Source organism: Gavia stellata, chromosome 18 (genome assembly GCF_030936135.1).
Source record: "Gavia stellata isolate bGavSte3 chromosome 18, bGavSte3.hap2, whole genome shotgun sequence".
NCBI classification, from domain to species: Eukaryota; Metazoa; Chordata; class Aves; order Gaviiformes; family Gaviidae; genus Gavia; species Gavia stellata.
In genome coordinates this window covers 5,243,369-5,261,496 of record NC_082611.1, presented here as the reverse complement: position 1 = coordinate 5,261,496, position 18,128 = coordinate 5,243,369, and the positions used below count along the sequence as shown (strand labels likewise).

Sequence of the window (18,128 nt, the reverse complement as noted above, 5' to 3'; positions counted from 1 at the left end):
GAGTTGTAAGAAAGTCTGCGCTGCTGGCAGTTACTAGGAAAGGGGCGGAAAACTGGAAAGTTGTACTTTGAGAAGAGTTATCGGCAGTTCACTGCTAAAGTGAAATAATTTGTAAGTGCAAGATTCCCATCCTGATACAATGAGCCAACCAGCTCTTGGGAGCTGTTGCTTCTGTTTTGAGTTTGCAGTGATTAAAACGTTGGTATTTGGACAAAGTCGAATTTTGAGCAAACCCATTAGCAATCTTGTAACAGCCCAAACTGTTGACAAAAAATTTAAATAAGCTGTTAGAAATGTCTTTTCTAGTATAAAAACCAGATACATCAAGTTGTAGTGCTCTCTGTTCAGGTAGAATGCAATGCGCAGAATGTAGTAAATCCATTGCCAATATTTACTGTACTAAAGCCTCAATGCATACTAGAAAAATCTAATAATTTTTCACCTATATCTTTATACCACACTGAAAACTATATGTCTGGCCCCTGTTATACTACGTTGCATACTAAAATCTGTCTTCTTTATATGGTTGCTGGCTGCGTGGTTTATAGAAAAGTAGTTTAGTAGAAACTACTATGTTTTATGCTATGTCGACACTTAGTGAATCACGCTTCCTGCTATTTCTTATTGTAGAAATATATCTTTAGCTTGTTATGACTGAAGAATATTTGCAAGTATCTGAAGTTTTTTAGACTTCTTAGAGACCTACTACAACCAGTGTAATTGGAGGTAGCTATTTATTGGTAATTCTTATAGATGCTAATACGGAACATAGCTACGACTGACCACTCAAAGGTTGCATTTTGTTTTCTTGGGGTCAAGATGGTGGATTATTGTTTCAAAAAGTACTGAAAATTGATGTGCAGTGGCTGTAAACATACACAGTTTCCAAAACTTTGAGATTTAAATTTGCAGAATGTTGTCCATCTATTTCAAGTGCAGATCCTTAGGACAAAAATTATGTGTAATTTCTTCTAAATACATGAAAAATACCTATATTTTAAGGACATTAAGGGCTCTGAGTAAGCATATAATCATTAAATATTCACAATGTACAACATTTAATGTGCACAACATTGAATACGCCAAAGAATAATTCCATAATTATAGCTCCTGTAATAATTATGTTTTATTGTGGCTTCCTTACTCTTTTTATCACACAGTTGGTATGAGCTTTTAAGCAGATGCCTTGGTTTTGCCCTTTGCAGCTTATAGGCAGATCACTGCTGTGTTGATTCTGCAGTCATTGTCAGCTATTCAGCAATCTAATCTTTCTTTTACTGTTTTGGCAGAGATGAAATGCAAAGTTTTTAACCTTCCACTTTCCTGCTACTTATTTGGCTGTTGGAAGCAAAGCTTAAACAGGATAGCAGGCATATCCTCAACAGTAACATGTTTTTCTTCTCCCTAGACTTCTTGAAGCAACTGACTATTTAAAGAACGAAACACAGTCAGTGTGAGGACACAAATAAAAACACTAGAGTAAAACATAATTTGAGTGGTGTCTTTTTTAATAAACACTAGATTAGATTCTGTAACTCACACCTCCAAACAGAAACATCTCTTGTAGATATAAAGTACATGACAAATTTCTTATTATAGATACAGAATATCTATAGATCTATTCTATAGAATATATAAAGAATATCTATAGATATGAAACATCTATATATATTATATAGATATCATTCTATATATCTATTGTATAGCTATAGAATATATAGAGAGATATATTCAATATATATAGACTATATAACGTGGAATCAGGAGTTTGTGTGGACCTGTATCCAGACATGAAAAAAAGTCAGGTAAGCATGGATTTCAGTTCTGGATCCTTCTGCTCCGAGACGATGGGGGCACTGGAATTTGTCATGAAAAGATAGATTATTATCCACAGGACTCGATGCATTGCTGTGCAAAGTAAGTACAGCCACCAAGAAATAAATGGGATTTGGCACGGTGTGGACAACTTTACAAAGGTTCCTCCTAAAAGACTGAAGCTTATGTAGTATTGCTTGTTCTGTTTGTCCACATCTGCCTCTGGTTTCTTCCTGCAAAATCTTTTTGAATCTATGGGACAAAATTAGCCCCACTGAGCAGAGGATACAAATAGAAGTTCTCAAAATCTTTGTGGGAATTGGATGCTGGGTTAGAGGAAAAAGCCCCAAAGAGGTTCCCCACTGCTAGAAAGCCTGCTGCCAGCTGGGCTCAGCCGAGCGAGCCGAGTTCAGCAGCTTGCACTTATCTCCAGATGAGCTGCAGGTGCTACCCCTTGCTCAGCTGCACAGTCAGAGGAGGCGGAGGAAGGAAGAGCGCGGAGGGTTTGGGCTGACTGCTAGAAAAGGAGGGCTGCTTGTAGAGAGGACTGAAGACAGAATGGAGAGTCTTCTAGGGTTTTTTATGGCTGGAGGTAGCAAAGGAGTAGTGGGGCTGTAGCATCACATGTAAAAGAAGGTAAGGGCTCTGGTTGTTTATTATTTTTTGGTGATGGGGGAAGATTTAGGAGCATAAGATGCAACTTGTGAGAGAAAAGGCCTTGTTAGTTCTACTACTTAAAATGACATGTTTGTCTTCCTAGTCTTAGGTGCTGCTTTGCAGTGCAGATGATACTTGTACTTCTGCAGTATAGTGCAATAGAGCAGCTGTTGGTTTAATGCTGACTGGTTGGCCTCTGCATTGTTTTACTCTGTCAGGTAATTTCAGTTGAACAACAAACATGCATAATTTTGCATTTGCTGGTACTATAAGTAAATGTTTGCAGAAAATAATGCAAATGTGGAAATATTCAGCATGTAGAGCAAATGTTTTATGTCCTTTTTTCTTTCTTAAAGTACAGTCTTGGCTGAAAGCAGTCCCAAGGACCTGTTTTAAATCTACATTAAGAAGATGAAATATGGTTAAAAGCCATAAAGCATTGAAATTCAGAGCTCTGGGGTTTGCTCATTCATCTTCACAGGTCATCTTAACATTAGCCTTTACACATTGCTGCAGGCTCCCATAAGTGGGTTCACCGGCAGTTTGTCTCGGGGTTGGGACATGTAACAGACTGAGCAGTGTGGGCCGCACCGTTACGGAGTCACTGCTGTGTCATGGGCTGGAAGCGTGTACAGCGAAAAATAATGATGGGGTGGGAGAGTAGGGTTTTGGGAGACTCGGCAACTCTAGTAAACCTCCAGCTGCTTCATATGGGGGAGAAAGAGAATTGTGTTTCTTAGGAAAATGGCTTATATTAATGTTGTTCTTGCCCTAGAGATTACCAACAAATATTATTTTGATATGTCTTTGAGACATCAGAGATTCTGCTTCTGAGCAGCAATGGGAATGTAGAAAAAAATTCCATTACTGAAGGGTTTGATTTTGGTGGAGGGTTTTTCCCTTCTGTTTCCACTGCTATTGGAGTGAGGCTTTTCTTTAAATGGACCATCCCTCTGCTGCCTTAGGAGGGAAACAAGTGAGATGGTGTTAGTGGTGTCAGTGCTGCCTCTGCTCTTGCAAGGGAACTCGCATTCTCTTCTAAAATACTCCCTTTCAGTTGCCACTCTGTAGTGAAGAGTAAAGAAAGAGGGAGGAAAAGGTACGAGTTATATTCATGACCTTTTAGGTGAAGTCATCTAAACCAAGAACGCTGAAATTATCTGTAGAGCAGTATCATTAGGTCTTAAAACTTGATTCTGTGATTATAACAATCCCTACCTTCGTGTAGGCACTACTAGCTCATTTGAGGCACTGGGGAACAGAATTTAAAGTATCTACTTCAAAAACTCGGGCTGTTGAATGAGCTGAAGGAGAAACTTCAGCTGACAGAGGGATCAATCAAGAAGCAGCTCTGAGACATCTCCCGAGATGCCTATCTGTGTGTTTTAGTGTGGGTGTGTGCCCTCTCTTCTGCTCCTTCTCGTACACAAGTACTCAATTAGAAATGAGCCGTGCCCTGACTTTCTCTTTCCCAGTGGTCTCTCTAGCTTTGCAGAGTGTATTGAGCTGAAGTGTAGACTTGTGTATATATTGAGTAACTGTGAGCCTGCATTCCTGCATAATTGTTTTAGCTATAAGAAGAGTTACAATCCCTGGGTACGTGGTCAGCTTCTGTTCTGGGTTAAGTATTAAGCACCTGCACAACATGCTTTTGCTGCCTCAAAACAAGGCTACTATGTGAACTCATTTCTGTCCTTTGCATAAAGTTTCTTATCAATAAGTGAGGATTTATCTTGGTAAGTACTACAAACCTGCAAGAAACTGTCTTTCTGTTCCATTATGATTAATAAGTTAATGAGACGTGTTGCAGGTGGTAATTTTTCTTATTTTATTACTTGCTTCAGGAAGGGCTGCAGGATAACCAAATATATGTTTTAGCTATTAGCTTTTGGGTAAAGAAAAGTGGTGGAGTCGCCATCGCTGGAGGTGTTCAAGGAACGTGTGGACATGGCATTGTGGGACATGGTTTAGTGGGCATGGTGGGGTTGGGTTGATGGTTGGACTTGATGATCTTGCAGGTCTTTTCCAACCGTAGTGATTCTGTGAATATGGGGAAGAAAACGGAAAGTCTACCTAACTATCTTGCATAACTGTCTTGTTTTGTATCTCCTATTTGTTAGCTCTGCTTTCAAGATTTCTTTGTGAAGTTTGTACATCGCGATCATTGGCCTCACCGGCTCTCATACAACTCTTTGTTTTCATTCTTTTATACCATATTTTCATCTCAGGACATAAGAGGTTAATTTTCACATTTGCTTTAGCAAAGTAGCCTGCAGGGTTTATTTGAGCGTTGTTTCTGTCTTCCATCTTCCGAGTTCAGTAACAACAGGATTAAGAACTTGGAAGTTAAAAATGTAGACGTCCATTGAATTAAAGGGACTGGCTGTCGGGGTTGTATTTTTCTTTCTCATTAGCATTCTGTTCCTTCTGTTTTCTTTCCATATCTCCCTGCTCCCTACATACTCAGCTTGTAATAAAAGTTGGTTCTTGAATGTAAAGAAGTGTGTTTAATGCACCTGGGAAAAACATGTACAGGAAGGAATTGAATTTGCTTCTATCTAACCTAGGTAAGATATAATGGAATGTTTCATTGTTTATCTTTACAGTAACAATCAAAGCATCCTTTCAACACTCATAAGGATTATTTAAGAAGAAAATTAAGTAAATGTGTTTATTTGCTTGTTTTCAACAGGAAAAACAATCTCCTATTTTAAGTTTATATCCCTGCAGCCAAGTGATAAGGGCATTTTAATGTTTTCCTGCATCTATCTTTCCATTTTAATGTGTTGCAGGATTAGGGGATAGCTGATGCTGCCGTTATGTAAATGTGAGCAAGCAGAGATCCTCATTACAGGGTGAAGTGGATAAAAAGAGTCAGTAACTGAAGGTGATGGAACTGTTGTGTCTACTGTCCATTAACTCAGTAATAGCACCTCTTCCCCAGATGAGGGGAATCGCAGGGAGCAGCGTTTTGCTGCGTTGCAGGAGCAAATCCCTAAAACCTCTGCAGCAGAAATGTCTGCAAGTAAGGAGATAAATATGTGAAGACAGATTGCAGCAAAGACTTTGGGGGCATCAGGGGTTTTCTGTTCTGGTCTAACTATTACGTAGAATTACTTGCATCGGCAAGATGTTGAGCATTCTGTTCACAACCCGGGAATATAAGCTAATTTGCATGCATGTTTTCCAGGGTTTGTGAGTTCTTTTGCCATGTAACTCATAGCTTAGTGTTTCTTCAGTACTGAAAATAAAAATGCTCTGCAAAGCATACTGTAGCCATAAAATCAAAGAAACCAAACTGCATCTACTGACACTTCAGGGTTTCATTTGCCTGCTCAATAGGCATAGTGTTTATGGATCATCCAGCAAATGTAAACAAGGCAGTCTCTCAGGTGCATACTCTCTATTGCTTGTCATTAGAGGGAACGTGTGGTGTTCATAGCTTCGGTGTCGGAAGGAAGGGAGTTGAAGTTCTTTGCCTTCTATGTTACCTCTGGGAGTATTTCTAAAGTAGAAGTTGCTGTCGTTCTACCAGAGGACTGGCAAGATTTACTACACAAGCTTTGGCCTTCTGACTTCCTTAAGCTTTACAACTAGGAGGCCTGAATACATTGCTGCTCCACCGCAATGCAATTTGTGTCATTAGACTTGAAGTCAAATAAGCAGTAAGTCATACAAACACACCCATGTATTGATTTCAAGTAATGTAAAAATAGATGTAGTTGATAGGTTACCTATCTTCCTGGTTTTGGCAACACCACCCAAGTTGAAAGCAAAAAAATCTATATGGTCTGTTGCTCCTTTAATCATGCATTATTTACATGTTAGTTGGCCACTGAAGCGTTCTTTATGAGTTTTGGAGTCAAGGGCTGCAACCGGGTTTCAAAATCAATGTACAAATGGATCCCAAAAGGGAATTATACTTCTGAATGCCTAAAGGCTATCTTCCAGGACACTTTATTTTAAAAGATGCTAATGTTCACATTAGGGTTCCATAGTTTTTAATATACGTAGTGTTACTTTGCCTGGGAATGGGGTGATGAAATGCTTAGGTTTAGATATAATTGCATTTATCTTCTCAATCTCTTGCATAAAGCCACTCATAACTTTGCTTTCCACCTCTTAGAATTCTGTAGCTTTGCTACACAAAAGCTTTGTGTACGTTTGCCTCACTTACTGGAAAGAGGTATTTCTCTTTTTCTTTCTGAAAAATTTTCAGCTTATTATTTTTTGACTAGTAATGTATACCTAAGTGAACAGATAAAATGCTATAGATAAAGCAATATTTTCCAGTTGTTTCCTGTGCTCTGTTTCACACAGTATTGACAGGAAATTGTGTTTGGGTAGAAACCGTAACACAAAATGTTGCCGTGATGTTATGCAGTTTTCTCTTTATTCCAAAGTTCCCAGTGTTTGGCTTCATATGTATGTTCAACATATGGTTGAATGTATCTAACCTGGCTTTGCTTTTGTCACTGCATGGCCTATTTATGATAGAAATAGGGAGTCGCTGCTTCCTTTTAAATTTCTGCTGAAGTTCTGCTTATTTGTTTTTTTAACCAGTGTTTTCTTTATGTTTTATTGTCACTAACTTGAAGTGCTTTGAAATGTTTGTATTAATGGCATTAAAAAAAAGTTTGTGATTGACTGAGTTGGAAATTCTTCTGCTGTATTATTTTCAATAATAACCAGGATTTTATGGAGTCTGTGGTAGATGTTTGTTACTAAATGCATCTGTACTCAGTATGAGGGGATTCTGCTGAGAGGAGTAGTGCAGTACCATCAGTTACTGGAAGACTGGTGTTTGGAAAGCAATGCTCCCCTGCCTGGTGTGTATAATTCAGGAGACGTTAAAGCAGTTGAAAATCAGAAAGTAAGAAGTTGCTTTGCCTAAAGTCGTAACAAAATGCCTGATGGTCAAACTGAAATGCAGGGGGGGTGGGGGGGTGGGGTGTAAAGAGTATTAAGATTTAGCACTTATATAATCCTCTACATCTTTTGAGTGCTAGAGGTATTAACTATTTAAGCCTCTAGATAAACTTTTCAGCATAAAAAGAAGTACATAGATGTATTATCCTTTTCCTCTCTTAGCCTTTCAGTCTGTATGTTTTGCCAAATAACTTGCCCAAGGCTACATATCGCTGGGAAAACCTGGATATACTTGGTTCCCGGGCCTGTGCTCAATTTGTACTGTGTAGCAGTAGTATATGTCTTAATGGCGTGCGAGTGGGGTAACTGCATAAAAGCCCTATTTATATGTAGGCAGCAACCCTAAGATACTGTATAATATCATTGTACCATGAATTTGCAGCAGTAACACAAATGCTAGTCTTGGTGAACTGCAGTGCTGTACATAGATGGTGTTAGCTGTTGTATTGATCCAGGCCACTAAATCTTTAATTACCTTTCATAGTAAAACTTGTCTAAATAAATTGCTCTACTGCTCCCCGTACCGCGGCTCATTGTACAGATGGCGGCAGCAGAGGGTGATGCTTGGGTCACTTGGTGCTACTTACCATGTCCGTGCTCTTTGTTTAACGATTTGGTACTATTAAAAGGAGAAGTAATGCCTCTAAAAACTAACAGACTACTAGACTGTTAGTTCTGGGGTGTAACATCCCTACTACTCCTCAAAAGTTACGGTTGTACAAATTTTCCTATCCCTTGAAATAAACAGGGTTAAAACATACTAGCACTGGGTCAGGTAAAGGAGTTGAGCTGCTAGTTTGGTACTGTTCTTCTCATTTGTAGGGCTAGTGTGGTAAGCTTGGATGTGGTGTTTAAGATGGATATATGTTTTTCTGGCTGTAGAAGAAAAACAAAGCCTTGGGATTGTGTGATAATAAAGAGTCATTGCAGCTGCCATCCTCTTGAGGTCTTCCACATGTGTGTGGCTGTTTCATCTTCACTGATATGCAGCTGCCGTCAGGTTTTGTGATTACAGCCAGATGACTTCTGTCACTGCTCTGGGTACTCAGGGTATCAGTTTTAAATAGACTCATGTGCATGTATTTAGCTGCTGAAGGACTTGTTTCACTGAGAAAGCTGACCTAATGTATTAGAGATTTGCATTGACCTGTTGGAGATTGGAAAATTTATTTCCAAACTGTGTGGATACTTCAGTTGCTGTGAAACAGGTTTCTGTGTCCCTCAGACTAGGTATGTCTGTACAGCAACAGCTGTGCCAGATCTTATTCTCCGCTACACCTATCTGAAAATGGAGACGGTTTAGAGTCAGGTGTGTGTGGAGTCAAGAAAAAAATGGCAGAGATGGTGCTGAGATGGATTCAGGAACATGAATAAACAGAGGCTGGGAGCATCTAGGTAGGCACAGTTGTGGCATGTCTAAATATATCTGTTAAATATGTTGTTAAGAGGTTGAAGTTCTCTTTGTCATTGTTCTATAATCAATTATCTCTTCAGTGCATTGCCCTGTGACAGGGCTGTACTGCTGCTAATTTGTTTTATAGTTAGTGCAGTTCACAGTCATGCCTTCTATACTACAACCAAATGTATCTCAGTGAAATAAGGGTATGAAGATACAATGTTCAACAGGAAGCTCTTTAATACTTGACTACAAACCACTATACTACATACCATTATGCTGACATGTTTTATCAGAAGTGAAGATATAATTTAATAACAGTTTTCCTTTCACAGTGAAGGAAGGGGGGGGGAATCTGTGTTCAAAAAAACCCACAGCACCTTGAATAATCAATTCAGGAGACATAGCATAAAATGGAGCAATATTCATGTCTGTCTGTATCTGAAAATTGAACTATAAAATCCCGAATTATTACAAATAGTCTTTGTGCTTGCTGTCGATGAAGCCAGCCAGCTGTGTAGATCAACAACCTATGATAATTTTGAACTGCAATGTTTTGTTTATATAACCCATTTCTATTAAAAAAATATCCACTATTCTTCTTTCCAGTGGTTGCTAGCTATGTCCATAGCAACAGATAGTGATGTCTCAAGTGGAGTCCAATGTGTTGATTATATGATAAACTAGAGAGAGAAGAAAATAAATACTCTGTTTACAAATATCTTGAATGCAGTAGGAGGTTTTATAAGAAGAGGAGACTGGAGAAAATTGACTGACTTTATTCCGAGCTTTTGGGTTTTTGTTGTTGACTGAGGTGTACATTTTTTGTCTTGAAAGTCGGGATTTTTGTTATAGTTTGAGAACTGCTGTTGCTGGAGTAGCTCATCCAGGCACATGTCAGTGTGGTTCAGTAAGATAATGCCCAAGAGCTGTGATTTAAGCACCCATAGGTACTTATATCAGGTGTACTTAGTCTTGTTGATTACAATGTAATAATAAAAAAAATAACAAAAACAAAGGAGAAGAGTTGTGAGATAATAATTAAGTTGCATTAAATAAGAACTGAAGCTGCTGAAAACCTGGGGGGAGAAAAAGAACATTTTAGCATAAGTAGGGCACTTATGAATATTATTCCTTAGTTTGTTACTGTAATTGCTTGCTTCTGGATTCGAAGTATTGTATCTCACTGCAAACATCTCTTTCATGATCAGTTATGTAGTGATTATCTTGGGGTTTGTTTTGTGGGTTTTTTAATCTGTAGACCAGTAATTGCTTGATATGAGCATGATTTTAAATATATATTTGGGATAATTCATCTGAGCATCCTTTCTGGCAGCCTTTATCTCCAAAGATATATAAAATAAGCTTTTCTGAGGGCGACCTGCTAAGATTTTTATAACAAGACTCAATATTTGATGATTCTGCTTAAATCTGAGATACTTTTCTTGTAATAGTCCTGTATGTACATGAAGACATTTGTGATGACTGTTTTGTTTTGAGTTTTCTAGCTTACTCTTTGGGATTGGGGCGGTGGGGGGGAAGTAGGTGGTTATGGTGTGGTTATGGGGTTTTTCTGATTCTTCTTGATTAGCCCACATGCTCAAATCTGACAGCCAAAACTGAGTGGAGGCAGTACTGGGTGAGAAATAACCCTTTAAATTTTCCAATGATACTGCTGTTTGTACACCCTTTTGTGAGGTTTGCCTGTCTTGCAGTCAGTTATTCGTTCTGAAATACAATGTTTTGAATTTGTTCATTTGAACTGCAAACCTCAGTCTTACGAAGAGGCTTGAACAGGTCTTCTGCATTTAGAATTCTAATTCTGTCTTCCAGAGTCTTTAGGACTTAATCTGCAGATGTAGTAAGTGAAATCAGTATTCAGTCAACAAACATCAATGAAAATATTAAATATTGCCAGGCCAAAGACAGACCCTGTGGGTTTCTACCTGATACAACTTTCCAGTCAGGTAATGGAAGTACAGTTTTCCCTCCACTCCTGTTCCAGCCTTACACTTGCTTTATGCAGAACTAGTTATGTGTAATGTGTTCATGAACGAACATGGGGAATAATGGCTATACCCTTACTAAACCAAGAACTAGCAAGCTCCAAATCTAGTGCTAGAGATAGGGAAGCCAAGCGTAAAACATAGGAATTCTGCTGCTTCTCTCATTTCCTCCTGGAAATACGTCTCTTAAACCTGTCAATACCTAGTCTTCCTCCATTTCACGATAGTATTCAACCTTTGCCTGGCAGTTAGGACTGTCTTGGTTATTCTTGTGTAACCTTGGGATGCTTTCAGTCACTTCCCAGAAGCACATGTTGTGCCATGGCATAGCCAGAGAAGTGATAGTATAAATAATAATAATTTATAATAAAATCAATGCATTAATTTGTGTAGTTATACTTACAAAGCTGCTGAATATTAATTACAAAATTTTTATTAATAGATGGTTGAATTGCAATAACAATATACCTGGAACCTGAATAACGTTTTGTAAAACTGGCATCCAGTCACAGCTCTTAATGCTTTGTTAACTATGGTCATGTTGCTCTGTAGCACACATGCTAATGTTTTGCTCTGTGGTTGAGCCCTGAAAAACAGGGGCTGTTTGTGGAAGATGTGTATTTAGATAATTTTTATTAATAATTCCTCATCAGAATTGGAAGACGATGGGTGGTGAAATGCTCACTCTGTTAAGCCATGCATGCACTACTCAGAGTCAGGATTTCATTTGAACAGCTGTGTTTTTCACTGCAATGTATCTGTATGTTTCTCCAAAAGGAGAAATCCATGGGGGGAAAGTCTTTCAGTAATTACGTTGCTATTACTCCATAATCTCTCCCTTTTCTATTAACATCACTGTTACTGTCTGGTGTCTGGCTGGTGGAAAGAGATCGGTGCTTGCTGTGTAATGTGGACAAAAGTTTTTTTTTTTTTTAAAAAGGGAACAGAGGTTTTCGAGTAAAAAAAAAAATCTTGTAAAGAGGGATTGATATTCGTATTAGTTGGAGATAATATTGGAAAAGAAACTTTATGAAGGCCTTGGTACTAAAATATTGCATGCTGGTTCATGAGCAGATGGCAGCCTTCTAAGAGAGCCTAATCAGGTTACTCTATGGTTTTCATTTCGTGATGTTTTTATAACCTAGTATTATCTATTCATTGCATAATCTGGTAGACTAATAAGCTAACAAATATCTAACTTCTGGGAATTATCCACTTGTAGAGTAGATTTTAGTATCTTCACATAAATAGGTGGATTTCCATAAATAATGTTTTTTTTAAGACACTGAAGGGTTCATTTGCAGCATTTTAATAAATGATGCAATTTTCAGTGCAGGGGAAAATGTATTTAACTCCAAAACCTTTGTCTTAAATGCCTTAATAATGGTATCCCCTTTAGAAAATTCTCCATACTTCTAAAGGCCGCTTTCATGTTCCACTAATGTTAACAGAATAATTTCCATAAGCTTTAAATCAAACTTAAATTATTTGCACCAGATTTTTTTACTGTATTCAGAAATTTAGGAAGGCTGCAATTCAAAACCCTGGAGTGCATCCAAGTGCTAAATTCTAGCTGCAAAAAACTGAAGTGTTAAAAACCTCATTAGGTGCCTGTTTTCATGTAAAGATACTTAAAAGAATGGGGTATGTGAAATGACATTTCTCCATCATTTGCTGCCTCTTCCCATCCGGTCAGACCATAATCTTTGAAGTAACAAGCTATGTTTATGGCATGCTGCCTAACCAAAGGCCCAGTTCACTTTTGCTTTCAGATCAATTCGTTCTAGTCTCGGCCTGCTTTTGTGGTAAAGGTATCACTGAAACGCTTGGCGCTTTCTGCCGTCGTAACGCGCTTTCTGCCGTCGTAACGCGCTTTCTGCCGTCGTAACGCGCTTTCTGCCGTCGTAACGCGCTTTCTGCCGTCGTAACGCGCTTTCTGCCGTCGTAACGCGCTTTCTGCCGTCGTAACGCGCTTTCTGCCGTCGTAACGCGCTTTCTGCCGTCGTAACGCGCTTTCTGCCGTCGTAACGCGCTTTCTGCCGTCGTAACGCGCTTTCTGCCGTCGTAACGCGCTTTCTGCCGTCGTAACGCGCTTTCTGCCGTCGTAACGCGCTTTCTGCCGTCGTAACGCGCTTTCTGCCGTCGTAACGCGCTTTCTGCCGTCGTAACGCGCTTTCTGCCGTCGTAACGCGCTTTCTGCCGTCGTAACGCGCTTTCTGCCGTCGTAACGCGCTTTCTGCCGTCGTAACGCGCTTTCTGCCGTCGTAACGCGCTTTCTGCCGTCGTAACGCGCTTTCTGCCGTCGTAACGCGCTTTCTGCCGTCGTAACGCGCTTTCTGCCGTCGTAACGCGCTTTCTGCCGTCGTAACGCGCTTTCTGCCGTCGTAACGCGCTTTCTGCCGTCGTAACGCGCTTTCTGCCGTCGTAACGCGCTTTCTGCCGTCGTAACGCGCTTTCTGCCGTCGTAACGCGCTTTCTGCCGTCGTAACGCGCTTTCTGCCGTCGTAACGCGCTTTCTGCCGTCGTAACGCGCTTTCTGCCGTCGTAACGCGCTTTCTGCCGTCGTAACGCGCTTTCTGCCGTCGTAACGCGCTTTCTGCCGTCGTAACGCGCTTTCTGCCGTCGTAACGCGCTTTCTGCCGTCGTAACGCGCTTTCTGCCGTCGTAACGCGCTTTCTGCCGTCGTAACGCGCTTTCTGCCGTCGTAACGCGCTTTCTGCCGTCGTAACGCGCTTTCTGCCGTCGTAACGCGCTTTCTGCCGTCGTAACGCGCTTTCTGCCGTCGTAACGCGCTTTCTGCCGTCGTAACGCGCTTTCTGCCGTCGTAACGCGCTTTCTGCCGTCGTAACGCGCTTTCTGCCGTCGTAACGCGCTTTCTGCCGTCGTAACGCGCTTTCTGCCGTCGTAACGCGCTTTCTGCCGTCGTAACGCGCTTTCTGCCGTCGTAACGCGCTTTCTGCCGTCGTAACGCGCTTTCTGCCGTCGTAACGCGCTTTCTGCCGTCGTAACGCGCTTTCTGCCGTCGTAACGCGCTTTCTGCCGTCGTAACGCGCTTTCTGCCGTCGTAACGCGCTTTCTGCCGTCGTAACGCGCTTTCTGCCGTCGTAACGCGCTTTCTGCCGTCGTAACGCGCTTTCTGCCGTCGTAACGCGCTTTCTGCCGTCGTAACGCGCTTTCTGCCGTCGTAACGCGCTTTCTGCCGTCGTAACGCGCTTTCTGCCGTCGTAACGCGCTTTCTGCCGTCGTAACGCGCTTTCTGCCGTCGTAACGCGCTTTCTGCCGTCGTAACGCGCTTTCTGCCGTCGTAACGCGCTTTCTGCCGTCGTAACGCGCTTTCTGCCGTCGTAACGCGCTTTCTGCCGTCGTAACGCGCTTTCTGCCGTCGTAACGCGCTTTCTGCCGTCGTAACGCGCTTTCTGCCGTCGTAACGCGCTTTCTGCCGTCGTAACGCGCTTTCTGCCGTCGTAACGCGCTTTCTGCCGTCGTAACGCGCTTTCTGCCGTCGTAACGCGCTTTCTGCCGTCGTAACGCGCTTTCTGCCGTCGTAACGCGCTTTCTGCCGTCGTAACGCGCTTTCTGCCGTCGTAACGCGCTTTCTGCCGTCGTAACGCGCTTTCTGCCGTCGTAACGCGCTTTCTGCCGTCGTAACGCGCTTTCTGCCGTCGTAACGCGCTTTCTGCCGTCGTAACGCGCTTTCTGCCGTCGTAACGCGCTTTCTGCCGTCGTAACGCGCTTTCTGCCGTCGTAACGCGCTTTCTGCCGTCGTAACGCGCTTTCTGCCGTCGTAACGCGCTTTCTGCCGTCGTAACGCGCTTTCTGCCGTCGTAACGCGCTTTCTGCCGTCGTAACGCGCTTTCTGCCGTCGTAACGCGCTTTCTGCCGTCGTAACGCGCTTTCTGCCGTCGTAACGCGCTTTCTGCCGTCGTAACGCGCTTTCTGCCGTCGTAACGCGCTTTCTGCCGTCGTAACGCGCTTTCTGCCGTCGTAACGCGCTTTCTGCCGTCGTAACGCGCTTTCTGCCGTCGTAACGCGCTTTCTGCCGTCGTAACGCGCTTTCTGCCGTCGTAACGCGCTTTCTGCCGTCGTAACGCGCTTTCTGCCGTCGTAACGCGCTTTCTGCCGTCGTAACGCGCTTTCTGCCGTCGTAACGCGCTTTCTGCCGTCGTAACGCGCTTTCTGCCGTCGTAACGCGCTTTCTGCCGTCGTAACGCGCTTTCTGCCGTCGTAACGCGCTTTCTGCCGTCGTAACGCGCTTTCTGCCGTCGTAACGCGCTTTCTGCCGTCGTAACGCGCTTTCTGCCGTCGTAACGCGCTTTCTGCCGTCGTAACGCGCTTTCTGCCGTCGTAACGCGCTTTCTGCCGTCGTAACGCGCTTTCTGCCGTCGTAACGCGCTTTCTGCCGTCGTAACGCGCTTTCTGCCGTCGTAACGCGCTTTCTGCCGTCGTAACGCGCTTTCTGCCGTCGTAACGCGCTTTCTGCCGTCGTAACGCGCTTTCTGCCGTCGTAACGCGCTTTCTGCCGTCGTAACGCGCTTTCTGCCGTCGTAACGCGCTTTCTGCCGTCGTAACGCGCTTTCTGCCGTCGTAACGCGCTTTCTGCCGTCGTAACGCGCTTTCTGCCGTCGTAACGCGCTTTCTGCCGTCGTAACGCGCTTTCTGCCGTCGTAACGCGCTTTCTGCCGTCGTAACGCGCTTTCTGCCGTCGTAACGCGCTTTCTGCCGTCGTAACGCGCTTTCTGCCGTCGTAACGCGCTTTCTGCCGTCGTAACGCGCTTTCTGCCGTCGTCTCTTTTAGCTCCAGGGAAGTTTTAAAAATTCTTCTATTAAAACTTATGATTTAAAGTACTCCTTTATTTCTTCTGAAGGAATTTTTAAGGATCAGTCTTCATAGATATATTGCTGGTTGCTCCTGTCTGAAAAGTGTTAGATTGATTTAAGTTTTTGATATTATTTTAGAAAAGCAATATTTATACTTTTTATGAGTTCTGGACTGGCTATGAATTACTGACAGGTCCACTCCATCTGCTGCAGTCATCTTCCTCAAATATGTTGGTAAACTGAGCAGCCAGGAATCAGTTTCCTTGGAACATTAGAATGGTGCTGTCATAATTTAAAAGTTATATCAAACAGTGAAAACAAACAATAAGCCTATGAAAACATGTTCAGCCAATTTTAGGGCGCTCTGTGCAGCTGCTGTGCAAAAAGAGGTTGCAACCCTGGAGGTGCTGGGGCATGAATCTTCAGATGGTTTAGAAACATTGGAATTAATGAGTCTTTAAAACATGACTAATTGATTTTCCTGATGCACAGCTCTCATACTTGATCTAAATAAAGCTCCCAGAGTCTGCAGTCTGTGAAGGCTTGTGTCTTGCTCCATACCTGTCTTTAGTTAATGAAATTGAATGTTTCAGTTTTTCACAGAGCTATTAATATATCAATAACTCACTTTTGGGTTTTTAATTTAACATTAATTTGACTATGTAATTGATGATCCCAAAGAGTAGTCTTCAGGAGTTGTTTTGTCTTTTTTCTATACAAATTAATATCTTACTCTTTTGCGCTATTTTGAACATGTAACTTATGATGTTTAGCCCTTTCGCACTGATCTTTCTTGGTTCAAATATACTTATGTTCCTTTAATCTTTAAAATTTATTACATTTCATTCACAAATGTTATTTTTTCCTGATAGTAGAATAAATATTTTTGTATTATTTTTAGAAAATCTTAATTTTGAACAATTTTCTTAATAAATACATCTTAATTCCCTTTGTCCTTGATTAGCTTATAATGAGTGTAGTTGTTCAGTTGTCAGAATTTCCAGTTAATTTAATACAGATAGTAGCAGCGTGCATCTTACCAGTAATCAAGGACCACCTTTAAACCTTTGGGTGCAGTTGCAACGGGTGTCAAAGCAGTCTGAAAAATATTTCAGTATTTTCAAAGAGTCTTTCAAATGCTGCTTTCTTTAGAACTAAACTAGAAATGAATGTAAATGTCATTGTCTTTTAATATTCAATTATTAACGGTTCATTGGAATTTTATCTTTATTTGCTTTATCAAATGTCATATTAATTGCATTTTATATCCTCACTCTGTAAATCTATCACAGTTTCTTTGATTAATTTTTTAAGTCAATTAAGCTAGTACAGGTTTAATGAATAAAGAAAAAAGTCACACTATCATTTTTTTAAAAATAATTTTATAATATTTTTATAATAAAACCTTTCAATAAAGGTAACTTAAACAGGATCTTTAGCTGATGTGTGATCAGAGCTGAAAATATAGTCTTATATATTTCTCAGGAGATTTTTATTTATTGGTATCTACTGATAGCTTTATAGAAGTTCAGTTTTCTAATGTGGATCCAAGGAACGCTGAAGTGGTATGAGTAAAACACACAGCTTTTGAACACTGCTGTGTTTTCACTGTCATTTTCTATGCCTCCTCCTACGTATAAAACCTAGTATGCTGCAGGAGGAATGTGTGATTTTCCCCTGTTGCTTTAAATGCTTTTTCAAAAGCACAATAGTTGTGAATTATTAACGTTAACCACACCATGCCAAATCAAGAGGAAGAAATGCAGGAGTGTTCATTATTGATTGATTAGTGTACGCATACTTTGGCTTAGCACTGACTCTTTTTGATGCCTTTTGATGTATGAATTTGTTTCATCCGGTATAATAATTTTATATGTTGTTTCAACCTCATGCTCAAGGATATGACTAATAGCACAGCTGAACTCAGTAGGGCTTCTCATCAAGTAATGTATGTGAAGGTAGGAGTTTCTTGCTCCAAGTCTTGCATTCAGATTTCCAAGTTTGTGCCTGTCCCAGTCTGCATTAGTGTCAGCTCTTTGCTCCGCAGGCTTTCCATGGAACTTTACATGTTCTTTTATTCTTATCTGGTCTTTGAGCTTCCTGTGTCCTGTTCAGTTAAGCCCTTAAATTTTTTACACATTTGTCTCTAGATTAAACCTTTATCTTGTATAGTCAAGAAAAGATCATCTAATAAATGTAAAATGCAAAGTAACCAACCTTATTGTAGTGCTGCCTCCAAGGGAGTTTATAGAGACATTTGTTATGTAGCAGCCCTAAGCAAGAATAGACTCTGTATTATACAATGACGTTTATTGACTCCTTCAGGCCTACACCAGTGGTAACTACAGGGTTGAGCTTTCCTACCTGCTTTAAATTAGGTTAGAACTCTTCCCTCCCTATTTACACACAGATCATCTGTATATATCAATTAGGCTCTAACTTGCCGATGTTCTTACCTGTGATGTTGTGATAATTAGTGATGCCATAAATACAGAAAGCTTACTTTC

At 41.1% G+C, this 18,128-nt stretch overlaps 1 protein-coding gene across 1 annotated transcript in view; it reads left to right on the top strand.

The window, feature by feature from the left end:
- The window catches only part of SDK1 (sidekick cell adhesion molecule 1), a 419,880-nt gene that overhangs the window by 188,918 nt on the left and 212,834 nt on the right, over window positions 1–18,128 (top strand). The gene's annotated exons all lie outside the window — the stretch shown is intronic.